Source organism: Osmia bicornis, chromosome 1, assembly GCF_907164935.1.
Source record: "Osmia bicornis bicornis chromosome 1, iOsmBic2.1, whole genome shotgun sequence".
Lineage (NCBI taxonomy): Eukaryota > Metazoa > Arthropoda > Insecta > Hymenoptera > Megachilidae > Osmia > Osmia bicornis.
This window is the reverse complement of record NC_060216.1, coordinates 7,372,359-7,385,664: the sequence shown is the minus strand read 5'-3', so window position 1 is coordinate 7,385,664 and position 13,306 is coordinate 7,372,359. Positions and strand designations below refer to the sequence as shown.

The following is a 13,306-nucleotide window of genomic DNA, read 5'->3' as shown; positions in this document are numbered from 1 at the left end:
GTGTGTTGAAATGTTTCCCAAACGAACGTTGGATCGAGAATGTCTCCTCTTAAAAATAGAATCTTTCCTCGAGATCATCGAAGAAGATGGAACACCACGTGCGGCGGGTGCATAGGGAGACAGGATCAGCTTCGAAATGGTTTATTTCCGGCGGATGTGGGGACAGGGACGCGTCCTCCCTACGGGTTCTTCTCGAGTTCGAACCTTCGTGGAGTCATCGATGAGCTCCAAAAGTACGATGACGATTTCTTGGTGCATACAGCGAGATGCATTTTCTCTGAGAAATCAGAACACGAACAACCTGTGGGTGTTTTATTAATCTTGCAAGTTCTTGTGAACACACCCTGAGGTGTATGTACGCGAGGTCGCGTGGCTGCTGCCACCAACAACCTCCCCAGACCTTAAGTCTGTGGCGAGAAGCCCTGTGTTTACGGTATCCCGTTTCTTTCTCGTTTACCTTCTTCTTCGCACCCTATACGCGAATTTGTCGGGTGCCCGCATCGCCACTAGACTAACCAACCCCACGAGTTGAAAGTGGCAACATTTTCGAGACACTCTGTATATCACTTTGCTTATCGATCACGATTTATATTCACGCGGTAAGTTTTATTGCATTGAATCCGTCACGAGAGAACGGTTTACGAACGATGGCTAATTGCTCCCTTTGCGCTACCTACTGATTTTACGCCACAACAGCGTACAATCGAAAAGAGCGTGGAAACTGAGCGGCCCTTTGCATCAGACACGGGTTTGTTTAGCTACGAATCTGTCTCGCTGAAAATTGACCGGCCAATTTTCAAAGAGAACCGCTGTCATGTACGTAAGCACAGGTATACAGGGTGTCTCAAGAAAAGAAATCGAAAATATAGAATAATTAGGAAGGAATTTCTTTGCGCTTTCGGTTGCCACTCAATCATTTTTTTCGAAACGTGTGAAATATCGAAAATATAAAATGAGCAATTTTATGCAGAAAGTATTGTAGAAAAACATATATTTGCATAAACTTCCGCAGTCTAACTGTTGCTATTTAAATTCTCCATTATGTAAATATGTACAAGTTTGAATTTACAACTGAAATGTGGTAAGTTAGCTCAAAGTCGAACGAGTGATTGAAACGATTTTTTCAGCTCGCAAAAAGTTGATCTACATTTAGCATTTACCGAAGACTCGATGATCAGCAGATCGGCTAGACAAATTCTTATAGAAAAATCAATTCGATCACGGCACGGTTAAAAGTAGAAAGAGCCAGCTGATCGCGTCGCGGTCTCATCTATCCGCGTAAATACATCCACGCAGCTCGGTGTTTGACATGGCAACGTCAACAACACCCCCGGCAGCTTTTACAGGCCAATATGTCACCTCTCTCTCGCTTTCTCACATATCTTATGAACACACAGTTTACGGACTCGTATAGCGACCGCGCTCGGCTGGCACGCACTTTATTATAAACACGCGTTTACGCGCCGCGGCCTTCTCGAAAGCCGCTACTAAGCTTCGCGGACTGGAAGGACCACCTCGGTGCTAACGGCAGCTCCGATTCAACGCGTTTTGCCAGGCGATTTATGCCTCCCAGTGTCCCGTTTCGTTCGATCTTGAAGAAACTTCTTTTCAACGGGGTAAGGTCTTTTGCGGTTTTCTGCACTTGGCCGTCTCGAAATACTGTTCCGCGTCGAGATCGAGTTTGCTAGAGGAATCTCGAACAGATTACAGGTATCACAGACTGAGGAAAAAACGCTAATTAATCCAATTATCGGGAAGGCTATAGCCTAAACACGAGATCAAGGATGATCCCCCTGTGTAGGTTATTATATAGCAAACGTTTCAGGGATATTAGTAGTCACGCAATGTCCCGATCAAATTCGTGGAATAACTTGATACGCCGATCTTTAGCCTTGCGTTTATTCCGTGAGAGAATATATAGATCAGCGAATTACGCTATTAACGACGATAATTATGCGGGATCCGGACTAGCAGACCCAATAAGAATACTCGTGGAAGTGGATTTCTGACGATTAAGTCTCCGTTTTCTAAGGGACTGATAAAGGGTATGGCGCAAAGAGTTTTGAGAAATCACATCGCGAAGGAGAAGGGAGAAAAGAAAAGAAATAAAGGGACACGAGGGATCCGCAACGCTTGACGGCGAAACTGGTGTTCGAGGCTTTTCGACTAACGCAATAAAGGCGCGCGATAATATTGCGAATAATAAATATCGGGATGTAAATCCGTTGGCAAAGGTAACGTCGGGCATAAATCAAGGATGGCGGGAGAGGCGAGAGGGTGACGGGGCCCTGTACGTCCGTTTTGTACCCTCGTAGAATCGCGTCGTAAACTCGTCAAACTCGCCTCACGAAATAGCATTAACTACCGGGATAATACAATCGCTGTTCACGCGTAGAAGAAAGCTGGAAGGAGATCGTTCTCCCGAGGGTGGCGAAAAAAATGGGCGATCGAGAGTGAGAGGGATGAATCTCGGTCCTGTCTATGGTACTCACGGGTTAATTCTTTCTAAACTCAAATTCTTCGGTATCAAGGTGATCCTTCCGCGAACAAGGGGTGAACCGATGCTCGCGCGAATTGGTCGTTTTGTTGAGGCTCTCGTGTATCATTAAATTAACGTTTAAATAAATGGTTAGGTGGAGGCGTAATTTCGGCCCTGGATGGGATTTCCGTGTGTATCCCGTGCACGAACCACCGACCGATTATTCATTCAAGCAGCCAAAAGAGCCACTGTCGGCTCCCGTTCTTCTCGGGAACGGACACGCGATCAGCCATCGTCATCGTCGCGTCGTTTCTCCGTTTCTCCTCCATTTCGTCCTTTTTCGTTTTTCTCCCTGTTGGTGACCTTGGATCACGCCAACCACTTCGCACCTTTTCTTCCTGTGCTCTTTTTTCATTCAACGCGACTTGTCCCGTCTCATCCCATCCGTTCAGTGCTTTACAAATTTCGAATATTATAAAATTCGACGGAAGTATCGAACTTATTGAACCTATCGACTTCCGTGATCCGTCTTCATTCTTTTGAACAAGCTAAGAAATCGAAAGAAATTTGGTCACCTGTGTATTGTATCGAAAGTCAATCGGAAAGGAGACCACCTTTGATCCTCTCGCGACAAAACGATGAGTTTCACTGTCACTTTTGTCGTATTATCGTCGTTGAGAATTTCGAACGGTCGGGCATAGATAAGCGGATGAGTAGGCACGCGCTGCTTCTTCTTCTTCTAACTCCACTATGCTCCAAGGTCAAGGCTATTTCCTTCCACGAGCATCTGGTGTCCTCTCGTGCTCTGATTCTGCTTAAAAAACTCGTCGAGTACATTTGAGAGAATCGTCGAAGATAAACAAATTGTTTGGGGTAATTTATGGTGATTGAAACAATTCAAAAAATCTGGACTTAGAATTTATGAATATTTTATTACATAGATTTTGGACTTTGGGTTATTTTAGAATGGTAGAATGGGAAAACGTGGTTGAACACAGGGGTGGTAATCTGGCCTGCTGCTGGCGAGATGTTTTCCGGTGAGTCGAGTGGAAAATGTTGCTTGTCGACGATGTCCTCTCTTATCTGAGAATGTGTCTCAGATAAGTAGGAAAAATTACAGCGGGAACACTTAAGACTGGACAGACTGTCTTACGTATTTTCTCCCTCTCTTCTTGTCTGTGAACTTTCGGTTTCTATCTGGTAGCAATAGCATGGGTTTGATTAGAAATTTTATGGAAGTTCGATGGAGGCACCATTTACATATTTCCGATCTCTAAAGAAATCTTATTCGCTCAAAACATAAAAGAGAATTTTTCTGTTCTAAAGATTGCGATTTCGGGGTTCAATTCGAGGGGAAAAACATTTTGGACGTAGACCACGTGGGTGTTCGTTAAAAATTCCTGCGATATCCGATGTCGTTGGCATTATTTCAGAACGCGAGTGGTCCTGCTCGTCTTCTCGGGGGTCGACATGGCAATCGATCTTACTTTCTGCTCGACAACGTTTTTTATTTTATTTTTGTACCGATGATAAATGCGTGGATTACGCATTCGCTGCCTGGCCGTCACGGTGTATCATTATTAAATAGTTCTCCTGACCCGTTGTTTTATTTTCTTTAGCTGCCGGACCAGTTGTTACACGTGTATTTACACACTGTTCTCGATTAAAATATATTCCCTGCATTTTGAACGGCAAAAATAATACAACATTTTTTTGCCAATAAATCAGTATCCATTTTCCAAATTTCCAACTTCCTTCCTATGCAGTAGCAAGGTCTACGACTATTTTTCCACTGGAGAAACGACAAGATTTCCAGGAAAATGAATGCACAAGTTTGCGTGTATGCTTGGGGTACAGTTTCGGCGGAGGCTCGAAAACAATAGGCAAAATCCGATACGCTCGAGATGGAGGAGTAAAGCTTGTTAAGGTTCCTCGAACGGTTTTCAAACGATTCGTTCTATTCTTACGAGTGCCGCCTAAGGAGTCTACAAGCATCTTGGTTATTCTAGGTTATGGTCTAAGACAGTGACGGTTTCGCGGAAGGAAAATCGGGGATTAGGACAGAGAAGAGTGGCAAGGAGACGATAGAGCGAGAAAGAAGGAAAGAAAAGGAGAAACTTGGAGCGATCATGTGGTCGACAGATGGTGGGCCTCCCGGTTCGTTGACAATAGATTTTCGGGATTTCCCGGTTTATTCGAACCGGAGAATAGTTTCTACAAGAAGTTCGGCTTCGACGAGTTTAAGATTTCTTCTTAATTATCCTCTATCCCCGCTTGTCTCTTAATCTCTTAATCTTTTATGTCCATTTTTAACCCTTGTAACGCGTAGCCGTTTGATGACATAAAAGTACCGCAAAGTGGTACTTTATGGTGAATGAATATGAATATTTTCATAGAAGTTGCAATGGGGTGCAAGTCGATTGTTGATTTGAAGATCGATCGATCGATCGATCGGTACCGTAGCCACGTCGCCAAGCGTAGACCTTGAGACTTTTCAAGAATCTTCGACAGACCCTTGGCTACCTGAAGGACTAATTACGCTGTGGGGTCTGACGGTTCCTAGTATGCCGAAAACGATGACTCACAGCCGCTATGCTGGAGTAGCTCTTCCTTCTTATAATGCCGATGTTTTTCCCGAGGATGTACTCTACCTAACCCGGTTTATCGAGAAATCGCGCGATTGGAAGAAACGTTGTTTGTTTTAGCGATGAAAGGCCGGAAACACAAGGGTCAGAGGATTCCCGATGGAGAGTATGCACGGAATGTCCATTAGAACACGGAGCTTTGTCTTATCTCGTCGAGCTTTGTGTTCGCGTATATATCACGAATTGCCGATTACGAGGGTGGCAGGAAAACCGTCTATACACCGTACAAATCTATAGACATTTCGTGAATATCGATTTATCTTGGAATGTTGTTGCGAGGAGGAAATGATCCCTTAGCTTGGGATCAGGTATTTCGAAAAGCATTTGAAATCGTTGCTCTATATAATTTCGACTCGTTCTCTCATTTAGAATTTATATTTCTAGAAATACAGTTCCGACCTAATAGTTAAATACGGTGACTCATGTATTTATTTAGCATGGTATAATATTTCTCGTACCTATCCGTTATATACAGGATGTTCGAACAAAAAGACGAGCACCGGTATAGTGTCATACGAAGACGGTCTTATATCGTTACGAACAGTGTAGACCGTCTCCTCAGCTTCGTCATTAAAATTCCTACACCACTTTCGACTTTCCAAGTGACCCAGTACAATTTGAAACAGAGTTGCAAAACTAATAATCGCGTAGGAGAAGAGAGGCCTCCTTAGACGTAAGACGAATACACGTAACGACGTCTGAACGAGCACAAAGGGTGCCGTTGCAAAGAGCTAGTGCAATAATTGTCATCTAAATCGGCGAGACGAGGAGATAGACGTGAATTCTTGGTTGGTATAAGAAAAGGAGCAACGGGGGTAAGAGGTAAGGTTTTCGAAGGGGGCGGGTGTGTGCCGCGTTGGCCGCCAAGGGGGAGGGTATAGAGCAATATTAATAGCGTGGGTGGTGGCGAAGCGTCGGTGGAAGATATTGTTAGAACTCGGGGGGGCTGTGTTACCGTGGTCCAGAGGGGAGCTCCTCGCTAATGGGGTTTTAATGACGGCCAGCTGTCCGTCCGTCACACACTTTTAGACAACTATTCGGTATTTCTGTATCGCCATCTCTCGATCCGATTTTCTCGCGCGGACAAACTACGAGAACAGAGAGATCAGTCTCTCTCCTTCTCTCTCTCTCTCTCCCTTAGGCGTCCAATTCGAGTCGAAGCTTTTTTCGAAAAAAACCGGAGACAGATTGAAGGATATTTAACATCGGGCCACCGTGTGACAATGACGAATTCGAATTTACGATGAAATTTGAGGAAATTTTAAAAAAATATCACCTTTGATGTATGATTTGAAGTTTTAATCAATTAATTACTGTCAGTGGCATAAATAGGTTAAGGGGTTGAATCAATGAATTCCGATCGGAAAGGGTTAAATCGTACGACAAGATCAGGGGACGAGTTCGAAGTGCAAGGATTTAATGAATGATCCCAGAGGCTCGTTCATCGAGTGAACGCAATAAAAACGAAAGTTTAAGTATCTACACGAGTTCCGTGGAGACCCCCCGCGGTGCTCCCACGTAGAGATCACGGCTTCATCACCAGGATCTTTTCTCTCTTCTTACGTACAGCGTGATGTGTGACTGTGTGTAGGTCGTACGCTGGTGAAATAAATTCATAAGTGGCCGATGATAAACAGCTCCGAATCGAAGTCGTTTTGGCAGATCGATCGATTTAGATTGAGAGATTACCCCTGCCGGTCATCCTCGTGTCGGGGGGATGAAGAGGAAACGTGGACGGTGAACCGTAGAGGGAGGTGAGGCTGATTTATCTGCCGGGCCCGAACTTTTGTCAGGTATATAAATTCATTGACCATCGGAATCGTCATCGCAGTAATCGCCTTTATTTATCAATATCGCCGGGAAGGCGCATCGATCAAACTTGTCTATTTAGGTGAAACTTCCTACGGGACACCTTTGTCCGTTCCTCGTCGACTATGTAACTTTTGAGGGTCATTCGATCGAACTTGGCCATTTTTGAAACACTACTTCAACTAATATTTTATACGATTCTCTCGATCTCCAAGAAGGCTTCGGCTAGGATCGAATCATAAAACCGCTCGCACACGCTACGATCCGCCTTCTGCGTGCAAAGCTTGCTTCCACGTGTTTGCCAGATTTCGGATCTCAAACCTCTCGCCGCAAGCACGAATTATTTTTATCGATCTTCTCTTATGCAACCTCTGTTGCCCTTGGCAGGGGGTGTGCCTCGGAGACAGGCTAATCTTTCTCTTCTACCAACACTCGATATCCACGCTATTGAACCTGTTAAACGCGTCTTTTCATCGTTTCCTCCGATGGTCAGTTCGATTTCAAATTTCCACTTAAATTGAACACAAGACGGTTATTCGAAACACTCTGGCCCTGTTCACCAGATTTAGCATCGTGCGACTTCTTTCTTTTCTTTAAAGTCGAGTGTACTCTTTCAAGGCAATTCGTTTCAAGTCAGCTACCGAGGTCGAGAAGGGAAATGACGGAGCTTTTGAGACAACTGACACGAAGATAACCTACGACATTGCTTTGATCAGTGAAGGAGTAGGATGCAACCGCATACACTGACGGGGTAGATCTTTTTGTTGAAATTAAAAAATATTTTTCATTGCAACGGTCTGATGGCGGACGGGTTAAGGGAGCATCACGATCGCGGAAGAGGGTAAGATGTAAGGAGGATGAGGAACGAGGCGGACACGAGTCCGCTCGCGATTGTTTTCGAGCGTAGACAGGCGTCGTCAGCGTAAAGCTTAGCGAGCCGCGAGAAAAGCTGTCTCGATCGGCGGCCACGTCACGACAAGAGAGAGCTTATACGTGTCCCCCTGGCTCCGAGGGCGGTCCGCAAGATCAAGTTCGGGGAAAAGGGTCCCCATTGCGAGAGCCATATTTATAACCGTGGCGTATTTCGTGTAAAGTAAATCGGAGACGCGGTGGAAAGACGGACGGACGATGCCTGGCTCCGCCAGATTTAATTAATGACCCGCCGAGTTTGATCTGCCGCTACAAAGACCGAACGCAACCCACGAATCTCTCTCTTTCTCCTCTTCTTCTTCTTCTTCTTCTTCTTCGTCTTATTCGTGTTTCTCTTCTGCTCTCTTACTGGCTAGCCACGCAACGCCACCAAAAGCTCGTCGAAAGAAGCAAGAGGGCCAAAGGCAACGTTTATTTCGGTCTTGGACCGAGTAAACGCGTGAAAGGGCAGCCTCTGCTTGTTCTCTCTTTTATTGTTCAAGCGCCACACAGAATCTCTCGACCCTTTAACCGTTTCATTACACGGCCAATTCCTCTACCTCCCACCCCAACCCTCTGCACGACAAATTGCGAAATTCGAGCCTGCTTCCCCTTTACAATTCATCAACGCGCTCGATACATAGTCAAACGATCGGTGAAATTGAAAGAAACACCGACGCTCGGCTTTGAAACGGAAGCTGATACGCCATGATTGATTGATGACGTTATACTTGGCTTTATTTTTCTTTCTCAATTATTAATTGAAATAGTAGCTCGCAAGAAGATTAACGGGATGTTTCATTGTGGTTTTTTTTTTTTCAATTACTATTTCAATTTCATCCCCATTTGAATTTCTCCTGTTAACGCGTAATCCACGAACTTGACCCACATTTCTGCCTTCCTGTACAGAAGCTAGCTTCCACTAAGAGCGTCTATTTTCAGCCAGTTAACTGACTTCTATTTTTCTTTTTCTTTCTTGTCAGCGCAGGTGTCGAGAGAAGCAGATTGATCGATCAGGGTCGTCGAATGGAACGCGTCTTAATTTCGCGCGGAATTGTCCACGGGACTGACCCACGGTACGCATAAGATTTATTTTCGTGCCAGGGCCGTGTACATATAAAGGATCGCGATGCCGGTGATTCGTACTGGAAATTAAGATCCGTTTTCGTAGCTGCCACATAAGACTTGAAACAATTTCGTGAATTAAAGTTTATATAGCGAGTTTCCTGTTTTTCACGAGCAAGTGTCCTTGCGACGAGCACCAGGTAAACGCAGAAGTAAGCGCGGCGTCGCGATGAGTCAAGTTTTATTCGCGCACGAACATGTCTTCTTTCACGATATCGGACAATATTTACATATTTTTTTTTTTTCCTCATCGAACGATTAATCATCGAGTTTGTCCGGTCGTTCTTAATTTCCGCTCGTTGGCGCTATCACGCTGGTATCGCCCGCGCCGTATAACGTCCATCTATTTTATACGAGATAACATTGACGATCGTTCGATGGAAATTCTGTTCGGAAAAGAGTTGAAAAAGAGAGACGGTTACGTACGGTACGATAACACGCGAAGCAATTACTGAAAACCCGTTCCTCGTGTTACCGACTTAGGAAATGAGGTTTGATAACATTGCCGATAACACGTTGCTCATCCTTTACGCGTTTCAATTTGCCAGTCGCGCGACGAATACGCACTTTTTTTCCATCCAACGCGACAATAAAACGCTCCTTTTATTATTTCACACAGCGATTGGGTTTAATGAAAATTGTCTAGATAACTACGCTTTGCGTTCTAGAATTTATGTACCAAAGTAAATGGAATGATAATATAAGAGGAAAGAGCGTGTTTCGAAAGGTGATTGAAAATAAAGAGAGTGGAGGGTGAATAAAAGGGAAGTATGTAAGATGCAACGAAGTTTTACTTAAAGACGAAACGAGACGAGAAACGCGTTTGACCGTTTTACGAGCGATAAGTTAGGCGAAGGGACGCGTTACCGAAATCATCGAGGCGGCGGCGTTTGAATAATCGACGAATCTCGCGACGCGATGTTTTAACCCGTGCGATATATCTCGCGAACGCCTCGCACTCGAGGTGGGCCGAAATTAATCGCCCGTGTAATATGCCTGGAATTGCGGTCTTTGCTCATTTTTCGTCTCCTCCGCTCTGCGGGAGCTTGTTTCTACCACTTTATCGCGAAACAACCACCAGAAGTCATCATTTCATCTAAAGGTTGAATAATACCGTACACGTCTTTCCGCGTATCGTTAAAATAACTAAGAAGTGGCGGTCCTATATTTTAATTCCGAAATTTTATTTAAAAAGCAAAATCTTTTCTCTGGATATAAAATATAAATTAATTCTCAAGAGATATCGAACGCGTTGCTGCATATCGAGTTTTGATTTCGCAATGAATAAAATGCGACGCACAACCGATACGCAATATTATATCGAACGCAGGAAAATATTTGATTAAGGAGATGAAAGAATCTGCGTAAAAAGAAAACGCGCAAGAGTTGCGACAATAGTGTGTTAATAAGAGCAATAGTAATCAGTCGTGATCGATGATTCGAGCAACATAGTTAACAAACATTCTACCAGCTCGTATTCTCGACCTCATGAAGACGTTTTAACAAGATTTAATATATCCTAGGTACGGCACAATAGCTAAATTTACCAGAGACTGATCCGCGACGCGTTATCCCTCATGAGCCACGGCAGATAACCTGAGTGTCGGTTGATTTATCGCCGCGTCGTCTCCGCTGTACGATTGTTTTGTTGTTTATACCTTATAGTTTGCACGCTTCGCGGGTGTACCCGTGGCCTGGGTAACAAAGATCCACACGTGCGACCGTGCGACTAGTAAATCATCAGCTAAACACTCGAGGCGCTGTCACAAACCGAGTTGACTGGGAAATATTCTAATTATTATCGCGCTATCGTGACTTTCGGTTCATTGAAGAAAACACCTCATTTTATAAGTTTATCGATGCAACGCAACGGTCCAAAAGTTGGATAATGTTTGCAAATAATTGATCGATTAACTGAATCTCCAAACCCGTGACCAGGTTCCGTACAGTTTAAAAATCTCATTTACGAGATGGTTTTTTTCTGATCGGTCTCGAGTCGAAAATAGCCGTCACAGCAGAACGATAATTGAACGTTCGGTAACGTCGACGTCATTCGCGGGTTCGCAACGTTTGCTCGAACAAAGGAGAATATCTGTTCGATCCGGTACAGGTGTTATTATTCGCTTTTATAGCTAAATTAGCTGATACACCCGGTCTTTACCCAGGGTCAAATTAGTCTTACGTATGATTCAGACGTCACCGTTTCTCTATACCTAAGTGAATTCTCTTTTATAACCTTGCCGAAGAATTGTTCTAAACGAATAAAGAATGAAATTATTGGCTCTTGATATATAGAGAGACAAGCTTGAATAGTCTGTCGTGTTGTTACGAGTAGGGTCTCTCCGGTGACTCGATTAACTACCCACGAGTCAGTGCCTGGGTCGAACGTGTTTTCGGTAGGCGAACCTACGAATTATGCGGGGACACAATCATCCCGCTTCAGGTATTTCCCGGTGACAGAAACGTGGGAGTGATTCTGTTCAGTCAGAGGCCGCGCCCACTTGTTTGGCCAGGGTAACAGTTTTACCTGAAGCTCTGGGTGGTGCAGCTTAGCCTGGCACCTAAGTTTCTTCATCCTTTATTGATTTATTCCGTTCATCCCGAACTAGTGTCGCGAGTAGCCAAGAGCAGAGATAAAGGCTTAGACTATCTTGTTTCTTTTGAATTTTCAAAGGAACGATTAGATGAATCTTATGTATCGTTTCGATATCTTTTGTGAAAGGTACAATTAAACGAATTCCCTGATAAAAAGGTCGTGAAAGTTGATCGTGTATCTTGGAAGTCTGTACGTTCGTAGAAAGTCGATAAGGTGGTGGCAAGCGTGAAAATGAATGACGCCGGTTAACGTTGATCCTCGCGTCTGCATTCTCGTCGTGCAACGGCTACAAATCATATCATTGAAGAGGTGCCAGGGTGCTCTCTCGAGGACTGGGCCGTCATTACGATAATCATGGTAGAGGCGTCTCTGGGCTGCTATTGTTTTAACACGAACCGGCTGTTTGCACGTAGGTGTTGTTCGAATCAGTCTGAAAAGGACCCCTGTACATTCTCCTCGAAAAGCGTATACACGAATCGCATTGTAGAAATTTTGATCCTTTTAATTATATAAACAATTATCAGCGGTGCGACACTGGAACGGTCAACAACAGAGCCAGAGAATCCCGACAATTATTCCATTAGACGGATTGGAAATTCCAAAAGGGTGAACTTGTTCCGTGTTTGATTAGGATTCCATCAAGCTGAAGACGGTGTGTCGGTGGTTGACCACCTTGAAGGGTCAATATTATCACACGTGCTCAAAACGCCGACAGAGGGACCGTCGTTGTATCTGCTCCTTCCTTTTTCCCTCGATCATAATTCCGTTTTAGATCAGGACCATCGGTCGGTACACCCTGCACGGCACCTGCGCTTCGATAAGTATAATATTTATCCAAGTCCGCCCTTTTCAGGTATACCCTCGCCGCGCACATTTGAATAAACTCGAAACGTTCGATGAATCTATTTGCATGTTCCTCTCGTAGATAAAGGGGGAGGCACACCTTTGGTGAACCAAACGCCCCTCGAATTTCGTTTCGACGGGGTGGACAAATTTTCGAGAGGGTGACTGTACGTATATACATATTTCTAAGAAATTTCGTAGTTACAGGAAAATATACCGACTATATTATAGAAACATTGTTTCTGGAGTCGTGACCGTGTCTGGTAACGTAATCTCAGCAGGAGTGTGTTCGTCTGACCCGCAGAAAATGGCGGCAACTAATAACCCGTGCCGATACGATCGTGAGAAAGCGGTTGCCCGATAACGTCGATAGTAAAACGAAAGTAGCAGCTTACAAAAGTATTCGAAGGAGAAACTAAATATATGTATAGTTGGAAAAATTGAAATTAGTCATGTTCGTCGATGGTAAACAAACGAATTATCTTTCCTTCGAAGAAATTATCCATGTGGTCGTTTAGTAGCCACAATGTAAGACGATCGCGACGTAAAAGAATCCAATTCGCGACAAAGGCAACGGAACATCCGTTTTTTTCCACGGTTTTTACGATGGTTCATTTCCGTTCATGCTGTAATGTCACTTTGTGTACAGTTTTATCTCGGCACCGGTGCAACGGGCACAGCCGTAAAACACTTATGACACCCGTAGCATAATAATGTCTGACCGATAGCCGTTATCTCGTCGTATATAACCGTGCAGCATTCGCCATTTTCCTAATTAATGTTTAATGCCTTCGATATCTGCCCTCCTTACTTACGATTATACCTGCTCACTTGATATCGCCTATCGACGCTACCCGGAGTTCCTTCTTTTTTTTTCTTTTTTTTTTCTTTTTTTTTCAA

At 44.2% G+C, this 13,306-nt stretch overlaps 1 protein-coding gene across 3 annotated transcripts in view; it reads left to right on the top strand.

Annotated features, from left to right (window-relative positions):
- Nucleotides 1–13,306, top strand: part of LOC114875453 (protein dead ringer) — a 72,992-nt gene that overhangs the window by 13,946 nt on the left and 45,740 nt on the right. The window lies entirely within an intron of this gene.